Here is a 20698-nt window from a genome sequence, read left to right as displayed (position 1 = left end):
CTGTCCTATTTCTATGCTTCACTGTGGTATTACATCTACATTTCGTAATTTACAAATTTAAATTTTGCTTCTGCATCTGTATCTACGTCAGTAGTCAGCAAGGCACCTGAAGGTGTATTGCGGAGAGTATTTCTGTTACCATTAATTGGTGCAAGATATTCGAAATTCTGAAAAAAGTAGGGGTAAGCTATAGGGAGAGACGGGTAAAATACAATATGTACCACAGCCAAGAGGGAATAAGAGGACTGGACGACCAACAATGAAGTACTCGTATTAAAAAGGGGTGTAAGACAAGGATGTATTCTTTCTCCCCTACTGTTCAATCTGCACATCGAGGAAGAAATGATGGAACTAAAAGAAAAGTTCAGGATTGGAATTTAAATTCAAGGTGAAAGGATATCAATGATAGATTCGCTGATGACATTGTTATCCTGAGTGGAAGTTAAGAAGAATTACCTGATACGCTGAACGGAATAAACAGTGTAATGAGAACACACTATGAACTGAGGGTAAATCGAAAAAAGGTGAAGGCAATGAGAAGTAGTAGAAATGAGAACAGCGAGAAACTTAACATCACCATTGATTGTCATGAAGTAGATGAAGTTAAGGAATTCTGCTAGGTAGGCAATAAAATAATCAATGACGGACGGACCAAGGAGGACATCAAAAGCAGACTAGCATTGGAAAAAAGGCATTCCTGGCCAAGTAAAGTCTACTAATATCAAACATCGACCTTAATCTGAGGAAGAAAGTTTTGAGAATGAACGTCTGGAGTACAGCATTGTATGGTAGTGAAACATGGCCTATGGCAAAACCGGAACAGAAGAGAATCGAAGCACTTGAGATGTGGTGCTACAGACGTATGTTGAAAATTAGGTGGACTGATGAGGTAAGGAATGAGGAAGTCCTTCGCAGAATCGAAGAGGAAAGGAATATGTGTAAAACACTGATAAGGAGAAGCGGCAGAATGACACAAAATCTGTTAAGGCATTAGGGAATGACTTACTTGTTACTAGAGGGAGCTATAGAGGGCAAAAACTGCAGAGGAAGACAGACTCTGGAATACATCCAGCAAATAATTGAGGACGTAGGTTGCAAGTGCTATTCTGAGATGAAGAGGTTAGCATAGGAGAGAAATTCGTGGCGGACCGCATCAAACCAGTCAGAAGACTGATGACAAAAAAACAAAAAAAAAACAAAAAAAAAAAAACAAAAAAAAAATTCTACTCCATTCTCTGTTCTACGCACGAATGGCGCTTGAGAAGGCCGATTGTCGGCAAGCGATTCTATTAACTCTAATTTCTCGAATTTTCTCATCGTAGTCATTTTGCAAGATGTATGTCATGATGATGATGAAGTCTCATACTCCTTGACAGAGATTAGCGAAACGATGCGGGAGACCCGCACCGCCGTACTAGGCAAGGCCTAGTGGAGGTGGCTCGCCATTGCCTTCCTCCGACCGTAATGAGAATGAGAATGTTGATGATGAAGACGACACAACAACACCCAGTCATCTCGAGGTAGGTGAACTTCCCCGACTCCGCCGGGAATCGAACCCTGCACCCCGTGCTCGGAAAGCGAGAACGCTACCGGGAGACCGAGATGTGAGAGGAAGTAATATGTTTTCCGACGCCTCAAGGGCCATACTTATTCGAAATTTTAATATTAAACCTCTCCGTGATGCCCAACGACTCTCTCATAATGACTGCCATTGGTGTTTGTGGAGCATCTCTGTGATGCTCTCGCACCGACCGAATAAAAGTTCATTCTCCTGTAAGCTGGACAGATTTCTCCTACAGTTAACTCTGAGATTACTTAAACATTTCTCTCTGCAGAGCATTTATTATAGCAGTCGCCACAATCCACCTCATATTTAATTAAGAACAGTGAACAATGAAAATATGAAGTTCCCTTACTTGATTGAAGAACAATCAGTTTCGACCTTTTTGACATTACGAAGTGGGCTGTAAAATAATTCTGTTTCTTTATCGAACGTCTTGGCAGATCGTAATATAACTCTCCTGTACTATGTATTTGATATTGTCGAAAAACCCTGGAACCGGTTGATCACTGAGAATTAATTCTACTGATGCGACATGATGACGATCTGCACAGAATCGTCACGGTAACTAATTTAAGGAAAAGACTGACGAAAGGAAGGCACAGGATGATTGGAGGTAATTTAGAATGTCAGCGAGTAACTTTCGTGGTATTAAACGTAGCTATAGAGGAAAAAAAAAAACTTTAGAGCAGCAGTCGGAAATCTCGTGGCAAAAAATCTAGCTTTACAACGTCATATATAATTCTTGGCATTATTATTATGATTATTATTATTTATTCTTTTGTCACAGAGCTTAGTATATCCCGATCCTTGCGTTTGTGGTACTGTTATGAATGTGCGTATAGTTTACTGTTCATCCATATTTAATGACCTTTCTAGTTATATTCCAGTTGTCTTGTACAGAACCTCTTCTGCTGCTTAAGTCATTAGACAGAGCATTGAACATTTACACTTGCTACAGTTGTATCCTAAATATCTGATACAGCACTTGGTCTCACACACCCTTCTATTAATCTTAATCTCCTTGAATTTTATCTATATTAATCTCTGTTAATAGGAATTTTCTTCCTCCTGGGTACGGTTCTCACTTTCGTTCTAAAATAGTTGCTTAACTATTGACGCAACCCCGTCTGTCTCTGGCTGCACAAGTTTACCTTCCTCCATTGTGATTTAGGAGTACGATGTCTCATATCCTAAAATAAAACATACAGCAGATTTATAGACGTGTTTATCCCATAACTTTCCTCATACCTAGACTCTCCACAGAATCTACCCTACAATCGCCATGGGTTAATTTAAGAACATAAAATTATCATTGCCTTTCGGACATTGAATACTCACTTATTTCCTCACGTAAGACCTCTACTTTCTCTTGACCGGCATTTGCTGTGGACTTGTAAACCTGTGCCATGGTAGACTGAAACCGCCGTACTGGGACTACTACCTGGGAACTTTGGTTCTTACGGGATAAGTTCTCTAGTGACTGGCCTATCTAACTACGACTCACGACCGGCGCTTACAGCTTTACATCCACCGGTATCTCATCTCCAACCTATCAAACCTCTCAGATAAGTGCATATTGTGCTGCAGAGAGGAACTTCTCGCTGTGCACTGATATTTGGTAATGGCACTGATCAGTCCTCAGAATAAACATTTCATTGCTCATAGTAGTCCTCCCCATCATCCAGTTCATAAAATATTAACATCAAACAAAATAGTCACTGAAGTTGTAGCCAAGTTTGCTTTTTGCATAAAAGACATCTAAGAACCAATGGTATGGCTTTGGTTAGTTTCGTTGACGGTGTTAGTTCTGAGGTAATAGTCGATCATATAAGGCAGGTAAGGTCAAGATTGCCTCGGCGTTTACTTAGTACCAACGCCTAGAGCTAAAGTTACACCAACGAAGGGGAATGTCTCGAATGCAACCGCGGTACCGTAAGGGAGACTTATAAATAATACAGCAAGGCAGGATACATTATTCGCAAGGATACTACGCTATTAATAAGACATATTACCAACTGCGGGAAAACAATCCTCAAAATTTCAATAGAAGCAGTGTAAACGTCTGTTTCCATTCCATTATAACATAAAGAGGTAAATGGAAAATGTACTTTAAATAACTACATCAATCAATATTTTTTGGTATCAGAAAGCGTTTGATATGTACGCCAAGACAGTTAAGATTTAACCCTACAATAGTGAAGCAAGGAATAGTACCATTTCTTTCAATACTGAAGTTCATCCTACAGATGGTAGCATCCCACTATTGGCAGCAATAAATCTTGATTAAGAGTTATAGTGAGAATTATTTCTTTTGAACCGTCTAATCACAACTAAATAAAACAACTTCTTTCTTATCGTACGCGTTCCGCTTTAATTATTTGCAAGGCATCTGGAGCGGCATGCAGTCTATACGCATTTGTGTTTCAACTATTATGCTGTACACTTTGAACATTGTATAGTATGGTCATAAAAGCCCGCCCGATCAGCCGTGCGGTCTAACGCACTTCTTTCCGGGCGCGCCTGGTGGATTAGTGTCGAGGTCTGGTGTGCCGGCCAGTCTGTGGGTGGTTTTTAAGGCGGTTTTCCATCTTTCTCGGTAAATGTGGGCTGGTTCCCCTTATTCCATCTCAGTTACATTACGTCGGCGATTGCTACGCAAACACTTTCTCCATGTACGTGTATACCATAATCACTCCACCACACAAACATTTGGGTTACACTCGTTTGTTGTGAGAAGTTCCCCGGGGGTTCCACTGGGGGGCGAATCACACAATAACCCTGGGTTCGGTGTGTGGCGATGGTGAGGTGAGTGGACTACTGTACCCTGTTGTAGGGTTGTGTACCACTGCAGGCTACGGTGGGGACGAAGCTTCTCCGTCATTTCTAGGTCCCCAGTTCCATACAATACAATACGATTATAAACAGTCTTCCTTATCTGTGATACAGTGTTGGTATAAATTTCTCTTACAAATTTCATAGAAGCTGGTCTACATGCGTTCCTTCACTGTTTTGCAGTTGTTTTTCGTCTGCCTTCTGCCGCACGCAACTTCGTTTTCACAACACTTGCAAACGAAGTTTTGTATACGTTTTGGGTGGTTTTGCCAAATTTTGAATTTTACTACCAGCTCCTGAATGTGCCTTGTAAAATTAGTTGTCCCTGTGTTTGGGTGTATGTGTGTGTGTGTGTATGTGTGTGTGTGTGTGTGTGTGTGTGTGTGTGTGTGTGTGTGAGAGAGAGAGAGAGAGAGAGAGAGAGAGAGAGAGTTTCGCAGTGACTGGGTCCTAGGTGATTATGCAGACAACAATTATATTAGTTTCGTAGTGCCGCGAAAACGAAGTTTCGCATGACAGAGAGCAGAAGAAGAACAACTCGAAAACAGTAAAAAGAATACATGCAGACCAGAATCCTCAAATTAAATAAGTAGAAATTTATACTGTCACTACAGCATGGATCAATACGAATGGGAATAAGTGTATATAATCTGAATAAAAAGAATCTCAGAAATGTAAACCAAAATAGTTTAAACACAGATATATACTATTTCGTATTCCAAGCCGGTGTAGATGTCTTAACAATTACAAAGGCAAAACGCTTATTGCAAGAAAAAAAGTACTTTTTTGTTGTTATTAGGTGGTATTAAAGTAATAATTATCAACATAATATTATATTTCATGCAATCCCCTCATGAAAAGTGGACCTTGCCGTCGGTTGGATGACTTTCGAGTCTCAGCGATATAGCTTGCCGCACCATAGGAGAAACCGCAACGGAGGGGTACCTGTGGAGAGGCCAGACAAACGTGTGATTCATGAAGAGGGGCAGCTGCCTTTCAATAGCTACAGCGGCAAACAGTCTGGATGACTGACTAGTCTGGCCTAGTAACATCAACATAAACAGCCTTGCTAAGCTGGTACTGCGAACGGATGAAAGCAAGAGAAAACTACAGCTGTGATTTTTTCCCAGGGCATAATAATGATGGTGTGGCTTTGGATAGAATATTCCGGCCGTAAAACTGGTCCCCATTCTCCTGGCAGGAACTACTTAGGAGTATGTCGTCGTCAGGAGAAACAAAACTGGCATTCCAGAGATCGGAGCGTGCAATGTTAGATCCATTAATCGGGCAGGTAGGTTAAAAAATTTAAAAAATCAAATGGGAAGGCTGAAATTAGATATGTGGGAATATGTGAAGTACGGTGGCAGGACGAACATGATCTCTGGTCATGTGAATACAGGATTCTAAATACAAAGTAAAATAGAGGTAATGCAGAAGTGGGTTTTAATCATGAAAAAGAAATTACGAATGCGGTTAAGGTACTGTGAACAGCACAGTAAAAGCATTATTGTACCCAAGACTGACAAGAAGCCAACGCCTACCACAGCAGTTCAAGTGTATTCGCCAGCTAGTTGCGGAGATGGTAAAGAGATTGAAAAAATGTGTGATGAGATAAAAGAAATTATTAAGGCAGTTAAAAGTGACGAAAATTTAAGTGTGATGCGTGACCGGAGTTCGATAGTAGGTAAATGAAGATATCGAAAACTAATAGGTGAATATGGTTTGGGGGACAGGATAGAAAGGTGAGGCCGTCTGGTAGAATTTTGTAAAGAGCGTAATTAAATCATCGCTATCACTTGGCTCAAGAAACATAAAAAGTGTTTGTACATGTGGAAGAAACCTGGAGACATCGGAAGATATGAGGCTGACGACATAATGGTTAGATACGGATTTCGGAACGAGATTTTACAGTGTGAGACATTTCCAGTGGCAGATGTGGACTATGATACAATTTATTGGTTGTGAGCTGTAGATTAAAAGCCAAGAAATTGGAAAAAGGTAGGAAATTAAGGAGATGGGACCTCCTGGATAATTTGAAACAATCAGAGGTCCTTGAGAGCTTCAGAGGGAGCAGAAGGCAACAATTGGCTGGAACAGGGGAAAGGAATACGGTAGAAGACAAATGGATAGGTTTAAGAGATGAGTTATTAAAGGTCGCAGATGATCAAGTAGGTAAAAGGACAAGGCCTAATAAAAAACCTTGGTTAAGACGAGAGATACTGAATTTAATTAACGAAAGAGAAAATTAAAATTTCTGCAAACGAAGCAAGCGAAAGGGAATACAAACGTTTAAAAAATGAGGTTGACAGGAAGTGCAAAATGGCTAAGCACGGATGGCTAGAGCACAAACGTAAGAACTTGCATTTATGCAGGGAAAAGGTAGATATCGCTTACAGGAATATTATAGAGGCCTTTGGGGAAAAGAGAAGCAGCTGTATGAATGTCAAGAGCTCTGATGCAAAACCAATCCTAAGCAAAGAAGGGAAAGTGGAAAGCTGGAACTAGTATAAAGAGGGTCTATACAAGGGAGACGATGGCAATGAAAGGACAGGGAGAAGTGGACATAGATGGATGAGATTGCGAGAGAAATTTGACTGAGCTGTGAAAGATATAAGTTGAAACAAGCCCCAAGGGGAATATATTCCGTCAGGACTACCGATAACCTTGGAAGAGCCAACCATAACAGAACTCTTCCATTTGATGCGAAGGATGTATGAGACAAGCAAATACCGGCAGAACTCAAGAAGAATGAAATAATTCCATTTCCAAAGAAATGTGTGAAAATTGCCGAGCTATCAGTTTAATAACTCACGGTTGCAAAATATTAACTGGTAGAACCTGACCACGGGGAAGATCAGTTTGGATCGTAGATAAATATAGGAACACGTAAGGCAATACTGACCCCGACTTAGCTTACAAGATACATTGAGGAAAGACAAATCTATGTTTATAGCACGTGTAGACTTAGAGAAAGCTTTTGACAATGTTGATTGAAATACTCTCTTTGAAATTCTGAAGGTAACAGGGGTAAAATACAGGGAACGAAAGATAACAAACAACTTGTATAAAAACATGACGGCAGTTATAAGAATCGAGGGACATGAGAGGGGAGCAGTGGTTGAGAAGAGGACGAGAAAAGGTTGTAGCCTATCCCCGATATTATGCAACTGGAAAATTGAACAAGTAGTAAAGAAAATCAAAGAAAAAATGGGAGTAGGAATTACAGTACAAGAAGAAGAAATAAAATAAGGTTTCCCATGGAATTATAATTCTGTCAGAGACAACCAAGGACTTAGATAACCAGCTGAACGGAATGGACAATGTCTTCAAATGGGCATGTAAGTTGAACATCAAGGAAAGCAAAACGAGGCTAGTGGAATGAAGTCGGAATTAATCAGGTGATGCTAACGCAATTAGATTAGGAAACGAAGAAACTTAAAGTTGTAGACGAGTTTCACTACTTGTGCAGCAGAATAAATGATGACGGCCGAAGTAGAGGGAATGTAAAATGTAGAAAAGCAGTGGCAAGAAAAGCATTTCTGAAGATCAGTAATATGTTTACAGCGAATGTAGATTTAAGTGTTAGGACGTCTTATCTGAATATACTGTCTCGATTGTAGCCTTGTACGGAAGTGAAACATGGATGGTAAACAGTTCAGACAAAAAGAGAATAAAGGCTTTCCAAATGTGGTGCTACAAAATAATTTATCAACTAAAGACCTAAAGTCTGAAAACGAGTCCGTCATCACATTTTGGCACTTTTACAGACCCGTCTTGATGACACAAACTTTTACACTTCACTATTACCGGTTTCGGCTACTGCCATCTTCAGATCTGTTACAACCAAAAGCAGGGTGTAACCAACCAAGTTCAGTTTGCTGAGCCTACATCTGTAAAAGACCTGGTGCTACATAAGAAAGAAAAAAAGTACTTACATGATTAACAGCCATGTATACTACCCAAACATCCCACAAAATATTCTGATGTAGTATCAGTGTCAAACTAAACATGTAGGTACATAGTACGTGCTGGTGATCATCAGAATGAGTCTGGTATTTACACAAAAAAAAAAAACGGAGGCCAGAAGAGGTCACTATAGCAAGAGTTTATCATTAAACATCATCGCAAACGCAATGGTTAAAATTACTTCACATGGCAAAACGACCGTTTAACAATAAAACATGTACTAACAAACTATACGGGAATTAGACCCGTACCTGCTTAAAATCCCAATAAAATGAGCAAATACTTATAATATGAAGCTCCTAGCCTGGCACAGTAACACATAGAGTACAAAAAGTTTGCGAATAAAATCGCAGCTATAAAACGAAATCTTCCAGCACAAAAAACAATTACCGTAACCTTGACTCTAAGGCAATTAATGAAACAATGACTATTAATTAAAAAATTAAAAAAATCGATGGTCTATAATACCTCCAGAGTGAGATCTCAATAGCGGCGCGTCGTGGCTTCTCTGAGTGAGGTTCTTGTTTTGCTGCCGCGGAACTTCCGGAGGAAGGCCCAGTCTCCTCGCCGTTGGTGGCCGGCGCACACCACAGCATGCTATGCTGCTGGGGCGCTCGATGCTGCTCAAACTAGTAACTTTCTGAATAAATCAAAATATGCATTCATCTTAAACTCGTTCTGTACATTCAGCAGTAGCTCCGGTTGCCGTTTTCTGTGTACATAAATATCCATATCCTCGAGTAGAGTGCCCATTTGGCACCCTATTGCAATACGCTCATTTTGCCATGAGAAGTAATTTTAATTGATGACTACACATACCGCATTTTAACTATTACATCTACCATACCAGTTAATCATATACCCTGGCTATATTGCCCTTTGCTGACCTCAGTTTTTTTGTATTAATACCAGACGCATTCTGATCATCACCAGCACTTACTATGTACCTACATGTTTAGTTTGATATTGATACTACATCAGAATAATCAATGGCATTTATGTAAGGTATACATGGCTGTTAATCATGTAAACTCCTTATCATCGTTGTTTACTAGCACCAGGCCTTTTATATATTTAGCCCCAGCAAACTGAACTTTGTTGTTTACAACTAGTTTTCCTTTTTACACATCTGAAGATGACAGAAGCCGAAACCGGTAATAGTGAAGTGAAAAAGTATGTGAGAACAAGACGGACCTGAGAAACAAACTACAGAAGAATGTTGAAAATTGATGGGTCAACCACTTAAATAATGAGGTACTAAAAGGAACTGGGGTGAATAAAATATGTGGCACATTTTAACCAAAAGTAGGGATCGGTTGATCGGACACATTCTGAGGTATTAAGGAATCACCAATTTAGTATTGGAGAGTAATGTGCGGGCTAAAAATCGTAGAGGGAGATCAAGAGATGAAAACAGTAAGCAGATTCAGAACGATGTAGTATCCAGTACTTACACGGATATGAAGAGGCTCGCAGAGATAGAATAGCATGGAGAGCTGCATCAAACCATCTTCGAATTGAAGACAACAACAACAACAACAACATTACACACAAGGAGGACCACAGAACAAAAGACAGTTAAAATCTTTGTTAAATATACAGGGTGTCCAGAAAAGGACTCCCTGATTTCAAAATTAAATATCTCGAAAACAAAGATCGATAGAGAAACGCAGTAAACGGTATGTTTATTGTGAAAGCTGTAAGATGTCTATACAGCAGTTTGAAATAATAGTTATAAAAGCTGCTAAGAGATGGCGCTGTACGCTGTTCAGCTCATATCAGCATACATAACTGAAATAATCGTGTGAAAACAATCTTTGCAAACAATCAAATCACAATGTTTTCAAAATGTTCACCATTGTCACTACAGAGGTGGCGCAAACGAAGAATGAAATTCGCCATCACATTTCGTAGTGTCTCAATCGAAATGGATTCACATGCCACAGAGATCGCCGATTCAAGCTCGTCCAGCGTGGCGGGATGATTCGGGTAGACCATGTCATTCACTGTGCCCCACAAAAAAAAGTCACAGGGAGTAAAATCCGGCGAATATGGTGGCCAATCCATGCCTGCACCAGTAAATTTGGGATATTCCAAAGCAATGACTCGATTCCTGAAGTATTCCTCAAGAAAGCGAAACGCTTGTTCGGTCCGATGTGGTCGGGCTCCATCTTGCATAAACCATTCAGTACCTGGTCGATCCTCTAACGCTTGCTGTGTGGCGACAAATTGTTCAAAAATTGCAACGTAACGTGCACCAGTGACCGTTTCTCGAATGTAAAAAGGGCCAATAATGCCTCTGCTGCATACTTCAGCCCACACAGTAACTTTAGGAGAATATAGGGGTTTCGCTTCACACCAATATGGCTTTTCGGAACTCCAAAATCGCCAGTTCTGGTTATTCACGTATCCATTCAGGTGGAAGTGGGCTTCATCCGTAAACCAGTTGCAGCCAACATCAAATCCTTCACTATCAATCATTGTGAGCATCTGATTAGCAAAGGCAACCCTTTGTTGTACAGTTCGTACGGGTATGGCCTGGTGCGTTTGAATTTTGAATGGAAACATGTGTAGGCCCTTTCTCAGTATTTTCCGCGTGCTGGAACGCTTCAAACCAGTCTCAGATGCAACTCTACGGACGGATGACATTGGATTTCGCTGAATAATTCCAGAAACTGTGGCGATATTTTCAGGCGTAACAGAGGTTTGATTGCGGCCAACATGCCCCACTAGATCATCAGCTACGCTGCCTGATCGTTGAAATTCTGCGAAGAGCGTACGAATGGTTTTCGCATCGGGTCCTTTTGGAAAATTAAATCGTGCTTGAAAACGTCGCCTTGTTGCCGTAGGACTCTCTTGTAATCTATGGTACTCTAGCACCAGAAAAACGCGTTGTTCAATGGAGTACATGGTTTTAATCTCTTCCTTCGGTACGCTAACCTCCTTTCACGTTTCAATAGTGGAACTGATCGCTCTGGGCTTCGGATCACTATTTATACTAGGCATTACGTATGGCGATTACAGCGCCATCTGTCAGCAGCTTTTGTAACTATTATGTCAAACTGCTGTATAAACTTCTTACAGCTTTCACAATAAACATACCGTTTCCTGCATTCCTCTATCGATCTTTGTTTGCGAGATACTTAATTTTGAAATCAGGGGGTCCTTTTCTGGACACCCTATATGTGGTGGTGGTGGTGGTGGAGAGGGTTGTAAGGGCGCACGACGGCAAGGTCTTCAGCGCCCGCTCAGTAACAGATTGAGAGGGGTGTCAAGAAAATACTCAGAAGAGTAAGATAAAACAGAGCGTAAAAAACAGGTAACAAGGTTGGGAACATTTGTGCCTACCCACACCGAGACGTGGGACAAAGCATGCCGTCAGCAGTAAAATATGTATATCACAAGAAGAAAGTGGTAGAGGAAGCTGAAACAATACAGCAGATGGAAGTGGCTGGCTGACTGCAAGGAAAAAAGGGAGGAGCCAGCCACTTTGCACTGCATTAAAACCTCCAGCCTAAAAGTTTAGGTCAGAGTCCAGGCACATCACAAAACATTAAAACCCTAGTCACACACGTCTCATCATTAGCTAAAACACAGGGCAGATCTCCATCAACTTGTGCTCATTTAGTAAAGCAGGTCTTAAGCACATGATATACCGATCATCCAAGTATTTATATCAACCTATCGGAAATTTTAAGAATATGTTTTTTTGGGTGTGACGGGTAATAAAATTAAGGAGAGTGGCTTCAGTAGCATGTTTCACAAATCTGGAGATCTTTGGCGTTAACACTGGTGTGCGTCCACCCTTCGGCATCATGACGATCTAAGCTCTTTTGGGGACACTTTCGATGAAGTGTGTGAATATCTATGAGGTGGAGATGGTGGTAAGGGGAGGGGGGGGGGGGGAGTATGTGTTGGAAGCCCTTCCTCTCTCGTGAGCCGTAAGGGAAGAAGGTAGTGGAATTGAGGTCGGGACAGACGTCGACTTTGTAACTGGTCTCAGATGTGTTCCCCTGTGTTCAGGTTGGGACTCTGAGCAGGACAGTCCGTTTCAGGAATGTTACTGACTGTAAACCATCGTCTCACAGATATAAGCTCATATTTTTCCCCATGTAGCATTTTCTTAAGGGGGGTTGAATGTCAAACGGCTGACTTGGAGCGGGAGAGGCACCACAAGACTTTTTAATCCCCACTGCCTATAATTTTACAAATAAATTCATAAAACTCTGTCAACATGACCAGGAAGGATTCAGGATTCACACTCATAGCTGTGGAAGTTCAAAAACATATCAAAATAAAATTTTATACATGTGAAGTTTCATAATTTTTTTCACATAGTATTGGCAGCATTTGTTACTATATGTACACTTTTCTTCCTAAGTAAGAGATTCTTTGATGAATTTTGCCCAGCATACAACCGATATTTACAGTTGTATGAAATTATATAATTTTCGAAATCTATTTGAGACTGTGGTAAAAATTGAGATAATTTGCTATATAATTTGAGTTTTTTTTTTCTAAACATGAGGATTAAAATGTAACAGCTCACTCATTTTTTCATAAAGTAAATAAGTTCTAGGGTAATAGACCTACAGGTAAAGTTTGTATGCTGTTTGTATGCTGTGCAAAATTCATCAAAGGATCTCTTACATATGAAGAAAAGTGTACCTATATCAACAAATACAGCCAATAGTAAGGGAAAAAAGATGAAATTTCACATGTAAGAAATTTATTTTATGTTTTTGAACTTCCACTTCTATGGTTCAAATGGCTCTAAGGAGTATGGGACTTAACATCTGACGTCAACAATCCCCTAGACTTAGAACTACTTAAACCTAACTAAACTAAGGACATCACACACATCCCGAGGCGGGATTCGAACCTGCGACCGTAGCAGCAGCGCAGTTCCGGACTGAGGCGCTTAGAACCGCTCGGCCCTAGATGCCGGCCCACTTCTATGAATGTGAATTCTAAACCCTTCACGGTCATGCTGAGAAAGTTTAAATAATTTATTTGTAGAAGTATAGAGAGCGGAAATTAAAATTCCCTGTGACGCTTCTCCTGTTCGAAGTCGGCCCGTATGACGTCCTATCCCCCTCCGCAATAAAATGCCAACATCCTTTCCTCGAAAAACACCGACATAACAGCATCTGCCTCGTGCTTCACGGCTGACACTACACATACTGGCAGGTAGCGGTTTATAGACATCCGCGAAAGCGAAACACATCTATCGTACACTCTCAGGATTTGGTGTGATCCTTCACACGAAGTAACTCACTTTCATTCAGTCGCTCCTTGCACTCTCTGAAGTATCGTATAGCCTAGCTACAGAAATCTGTAACTTACGAGGAGCTTCTCGATCATTGTATCATGTTCTTTTTAGCTACCTACAGACAGTGAATTTGGAACGCAACTGATTCTTTCCGCTGACTTCTTACGATATTCTACTACCATTATTTGCAATACTCTCGGCCATTACATGAAGTCTGGCTTGTCATATTTTGTCTGTGGTTGGTTCTTCGCCGTTCCACTTCAAAATCACATCATTAACAGTCAACATGGGCAGCTATAGAAGGATTGAAATGTTTCCGATACATTTATTACATCTAATGAAGTCAGTGGGCTGTCCTGATTGATGTATTCGGCTGTTACTGCTTCTCAACTGACAACACATCTCGCCTTTTTTTGTGGGTGGAGGGGTGGTGTCTGCGTCTGCAGTGACTCGTTTTGAGTGTTACTGGAGTGTCCGGGCACTTTTGATCAAATAATGTCAATGCTTTGCTAGATTCATCTTCATATGAGATGACGTAGAAGGCGGTTAAGTTAAGGAGGGTGTTCGATTTGAAAAAAAGAGGAATAAGTATGTTTAGGAAAAGAAGATAGGTATAGACGGAGAAGTATTTAATAAGCCAGCAGTGTATGAAGACTGGCCAAAAACTATGTCGATGCAGCTTCTGTTGACTTCGAAGTTCCCTTTCCACCTACGTATTAAAAGTGTATTATTCTGACTTAGGACAAAACTGGTGCTATATTACATCTGATCCAAATGGGTAACAGAGCGTCACCTGCTGCCGACGACAAACGGCTGTTAAATACTCGTTACTCCACGTCCAAATGACAACTACGTCATGTTACATAATGTAGAACCCCAAAGTACTGTATTTAATTAACAATTATTTCCATTTTAACTTATTTCACGTATGTGCAGGCCTTAGATGTGTTCCATACACTTACTTAGTCATCAACCGCGGCAAAAGTAGGAGCTTCGAAAGAACCAGTTGCCGTCATTGGGTATCTACGTATTTTTCCCAATGATTCAACTGAAATGAATACATTATTCTAAGAGCAATCATAATTACTTTTATTATTTACGAACAATCTTAAAAACCCTCACGGCATAAATTATTCCATATTTCGGCCCATGATCTATAATATTATAACTTTGTGTGAAACTTTTAACTTATAACTTATCGATTGTTTAAACAGTCAACAATGAGGTTTCCCTCCCCGATGTGTCATTATCTATATAAAAAAAAATAAGTCCATAGATGAGTCGGCGTAATTTGTTACCTCGCTGGGACGAGGCAGCTTCGCGGGCCTACTTCAGGCAATAATGTAACAGGGTTTTGTAAATGTCCGTGTGACACCTGTGTTGTCATACCTCTGTAGACGACTACCGTTTCGCCAGCTGCCGTTTGAGCTCCGCAGTTGAAAGCTACCAACTTCCTAGGAGATGTCAAAGCTCGTCTTACACCCTCTCGACTATAATAATCGCGTGTTTTAGTACATATATAACAAATAACACCTTATTCGTCCATACTACTAATAAAACTGCATAATCGTTGAACCTGTCTGTGTGTTTGTTTAAACACGCTAATCTCCTAAACTACCTCGACAATTACTATGGGCTTTTCACAAATAACTGGAACTTACGTTTATTTCACCAAAACAGGATCATGGAAATAAAAAATCGTAATTAAATATATTTGGCATGAGCTGTGCTGTCGCTCCCGTTGGTGCTGTTTGTAGGTTTCCGCCCTCTGTTGGATAAGAGACGGTATCGTTTAGTTGGCATGGTTGCGATTGTTCGTCTTCTTCTCGTGTTGACTGGTGCCACTCGGTTTCGCAAGCGTTGCCTGTCCTCTAGTGGCAGCAGCGGCGGTTATCAGTATGTAGTAACTGTTGCCCTATCTTTGGGGCCACGTCATCGTTGTTCCAGGTCGTGTGAGGGTGCCAGTTCGGTTGGGGACTTAGGAGGAGCCAGGACCGTGCAGTGCCAGGACACGCCAGGACCACAGGGGGCATGCATGAGACTGCCGGATGAAAGGGCTGTGGTCAGGAGGGTGCACGACCTCGTCGTAAACCTTATCCACCAAGCTTTAAGAGGAGTGCATGTCAGTCCAAGTAGTGAAACCTCCACCATTGTGATTAACACAGTATTCTGGGGACGTAGTGCAGACCGGAGGATCCGGCTTTGGCGTATTGTTCCATAGTTGTAGTTGGTTTATCCGACGTCAGGTAGCTTCAGCAAAATTACCATTAGTCATTCGTTGGACTGTTACTAGTCTCAACTACCACCTTGAGCAGTCAATGCAGTGAATGCCTACTTGTCTCATTGCTCGCGAAAGTGTTTGTTGACAGACCTTCCCAGAGGTCGATTCCTGGAGCACCGTCTGGTTCACTTGCTTGTTTTTTTTAACTAACTTTAGCTTTTGTATTTTCTAATTTACAGCAGGTTTCAATTTTTTTTCATTTATTGCCATTCTTGTCGTGTAAGACCTTCAGCCGTGATTGTGGTCGCTTGCCATAAAATTCTAATTTGGTATTTGTATTTACGCAGTAAGCCTTTAAAACCCTATTTACTGTCATTCTTGGCGTCTGATGCCGTCTACTGTGTTTGTGGCGCCTTGCCTTTAATATTTCAGCACCTGTAAGTTGCCACGAGTTTTAAACAATTCTTAATTTGTTGCCATTCTTGGTGTGTAAGTCCTTCTGCCCAGATCACAGTGGCTTGCTTTTAATACTTTATCTGCTGTATCTGTATTTAATGGTGATTTGCTAAAATTATAACTCACTGAAAACACTAATATTTACACAGTTCATTGTACTTTCATTAATAACGTGTGGTATTCTTATTTATTGTTCAGTCTGGATTTACTGGGTTAAATTAATTGAATGTAACTGTAAAAGGCAACCTATAGTAACTGATTACGGCCCCGTCCACAATCGTACCCGAATCCTGCCTTCCCTTGACTTTCAGGTTTCAATCCTAAACCGTCGTGTCTACCTCTCTGAACACACTAATCTCCACAGCGATCTAACTAACTTAATATGAGGTCTTCAATGATAACTTGAGCGTAGGATGGGGCTACGTATATCCTTTATTTCATCAAAATATGATCACGCAGAAAAACACATCGTCATTTACTGTTATATTAAAATCATTAGTATTTGCCTGTTTCGAAGAAATTAACCTCGTAAATCAGTAGACGAATTTTCACCGGGTTTTCTCATGTAACTTGGGTTTAGACTGGGCCAACGTACGGGCACTATTACATCAAAATTGGATCACTAAGAAGAAAGAAGCTATTGTGATTTAATGTTTTAGGAGTCGCCTGGCCTTAGTTGTTTGTGTGTTTACCTTAGTGACACGATCGTCACGGTGTAATACACAAATGAAAAAATAGACGGGGCTGTTAGTTTTTGCACCTCAGTGACATATATTCCTTCGGGTTTTTAGGCTGGTAAAGCATTATGCAGCGCAGTCTTATGCAGATTAACATTAAATTTAATTGGCAAAGATATATGGATACTGATTTCGCTTTGTGTATAGAACTAAACGAATTGCCTTGTCTATTTTGACAGTATTGATTTAAATTGGACTTATTGGCTGAATCTATTAACAGGGTGATATCACAATGTCGTGGTCACCAAATTGTTTTCCCTAAAAGCCAATACAAACACCGTGCGGCGGCAACTAGGGCCGCATGGTTACCAACTTTATGGTTACCAACATAAATTAGTGTGTTATGAGCCCCCAATAGTAGACAATCGCATTATCAACTAATATGACGTATAAAAACAGGTGACATTCAAATTAGCCTCCAAGAGTCTCGAAGAGGATAAACATAGGTCATACATGGATTTCAACTGATTCCGCAAAACAGTGGCTAGTTCAGGTAATGATGACGGGGGTGAGTAGCGATTATGCACCTTTCTCTCCAAAATAGGTCACAAATGTTTAGTAATATTGATACCTGATGACTTGCGGCCGGTGGAGACTCGATCGTTCAGTTCGTCCTTGTGCTAACAATACTGGTCCTGAAGGATGCAAGCTTTGTGAACAGGCGTGCTGTCTCCTGGAACACAGTTTCAGCATTGAGTGCCATATGCCAAACGTTGTACCATGTGATGGATTTGATGAGCCAAAATAATACAATCCGTGGCAGCAATGCGAGCTTGCTGAGTAATCATAGGGATCATAGATCACCACGATATGGCTGCTCAAATCACAACCGAAACCAAGTCATGTTTCACTCTTGGGACGTAATCTCAGCCAGAAGTTGGAAATAGTGTGAAACAACACTTATTCGACAATATTACCTTCTTCCTTTGCTCGATAGTTCTGGATTTTACGACTGCACAAACACGTTTTCCTTTTAAGAGCATTCGCCTCACTGACTTAAGGAATTGGGTTTCCAGGTCGCCCTTCAATTCCAAGCGTATGGAGCTCCCTTCATGTTGTTTTCGTGCTGACAGGATTTTCGAGTACGGCTTTCAGTTCTTCAGTGACTTTTGCAGCTGCCGTCCTCTTGGCTTTCGTCACAGTATTCAATGACTGTCCCAGCCACACATTCGACGCACACATTTGTCCACGCTGGGTCTTAGCAGATGATATTTTTCCGCTTTTCTTGTACGCGGAGTAAATCTTGGACGTCGTGTCCCGTGAAACACCGATAACTTATGCTGCCTTGGTTACGTAAGCAGCCACGGAGCGAGCACCAACGATCTTCCCACTTTTGAACACACTTAGCTCCGACATAATACACTCACAACTAAACAGACCACTTGTATTGAGGGCATTGCAAAGGTGCCGTTCGTGCTCAAAAACAACAGCCCCTTTGTATGTTTTACTAGCCTCTGGATTTATTGGATTTATGTTGAACCACGTGTTTCTCTTTGCGTTTCCATGCGTTTCTCCAACCCCTGTAAGTTGGTCGCAAGCCTCAAAGTCCTGGTCATTTAAAGCCAGCGCCATTCGGAACATTTCGTGTCGACTGTGATGTGTAACAGATTTCTGCCACCCTCAGCAATCCTGAAGAGCTGACAGTATGATTACCAAATGAAGTGTTGTTGTGTTGTCTGTATGAGCGATTGTTTAATTGATTATTTACAGTAAAGGAAATTCTTTTTAAACGGATTACGCAAAGACACGATCAAAATGTTTATTAAATGTTTTGAATATCGTTTTTGTTCTACTCACTGCGATCTATTACAACCTTGATTTAATTTCGTATTCGCTGCTTCAGATATGTGACTCGTTTGAAGACGTACTTTCGTGAATCCATGTTCCTTCCGTGTCAAAATTTGTACCATAGCTGCTGAGCGCCTCGAGGCGCGCACACCCGTTCAGTGTCAGTACTGGAAGACAAACAATTAAACATCCCCCTCCCCCCCCGGTCTGACATCCTCTGACCCGGCAATGGTAGTGCTATCTACTTATCTACTTACCTTATTGCCTCTGAGGTAAGTGGCCCACTCTACTTAGCTCATGGCTCAATTCACCAACGTGAATTAAAATTAACCATGTCTTGAAGTATCACTGTCCCTGTAAGGTTTTTTTTTTTTTTTTTTTTTTTTTTTTTTAAGTGAACGGGAAAGTATTCTCTTAACAAGTACATCACGTTGTTTGACGTTTTTAAACTCAGCTGTTAGTTGTTAGGTGCTGTTGTAAAATACGGTTGAGAACTACGAGCCGTAGTGTGACGACGACCGCTGTAAGAGTTCCACAGACAGAGTACGAAATCCCAAAATCCGTTAACATGCATAGGCGCTTCTTTTCCTGCCGTTGCGAAGCACGGGCGGGTGGCTATTGTTCAGATGTGTTAGCCCACTATCAACCAGCAAACTGCAATACCACAAAGAAGAAAATGCAATGTTTGGATTACGGACAAATCAGGTGTCGCATGCGTCACTAATCCATAATACCGAGTAGTTCGACGAAAATTAATAGCATCAGTTCAATTTGTGATGATGATGATGATGATGATGATGATGGTGATGGTGATGGTGATCAGATATTGCCGACGACTTTGATCATCCACTACAGTATGAGTCGGAAATGCGACAGTACCTCCAGCTCAATGCACGCGCAACAGCAGTTCGTAAAAGCCTACACACGCACACACCCACACACACACACACACACACACACACACACACACACACATACAAACACAACGCAGTTATCAGCGGTCCGACCGCAGCGTATGTCGGCAGTTTTAGTTGCACTTGGCCGGCGCTATCTCTTCCAGCCAGTTGGTTGCCGAGAGCTGTGTAAACGACGCGCAAAGCACCATCCACGCGGCAGCTCGGAGTATGTGCAGCAAGGCGGGCGTTGATCTCAGTCCACACTTACAGACCACTAGCTAAGTAATGGCATGTGACCCCACTGATGTCAATATTCTACCGATGTGGGCAAATTGTTGGTGGTCTTTTACGTATTGCTGTGCGAACAAATGTACTAACGTTAATTTAAAAGATCGACTTCTTTTTAAGTTTTCTCTTTATGGACCACTTTCACTGTCATTTTCAAAGATCTCTTTTTCCAGTACCTTCAGCGAGCTGTGCACCGTGGACTACCCTTTTGTTTTCGTGTGTAACTTGATTTCTCTGACGTAAATTTTCGTGTGCTTTCCAATCTCTGTACGATTGCAACACGTCCTCGACTTTCGTGTTCAGATATGTCAGTTAAGAGTGATCATTCATGACCTGCGCAACTTCATTCTCGTAACGGGAACAACAATTTACTTACAATCTATTTAATTCCTTTATTTTCTTTAATCAGCAGTCTTCCGACGGATTTTTCGTGGACAGAGACGATTTCCTCTTGGGCCAGTCTCGTCATCAATTAACCCTTCTGTTGTAATGAAAATGTGTCAAGCATTCTTTCCACATTCAAATACTCCCTTACTTGAGCCATAGCTGCATAAGATCTAAAATGGCAATCATTTTCTTTGTTTACTACTTACAGGTTTTTAGAACCTCTCAAAATAATCGAAATCTATATGTTGCCAGCCATGATGGTGGGTTTACACGGTTCTTGCGTTTACGTAA

The sequence above is a fragment of the Schistocerca americana genome, chromosome 3, assembly GCF_021461395.2.
Source record: "Schistocerca americana isolate TAMUIC-IGC-003095 chromosome 3, iqSchAmer2.1, whole genome shotgun sequence".
Lineage (NCBI taxonomy): Eukaryota > Metazoa > Arthropoda > Insecta > Orthoptera > Acrididae > Schistocerca > Schistocerca americana.
The sequence above is the reverse complement of the archived record's forward strand: the minus strand, read 5'-3'. Positions refer to the sequence as shown.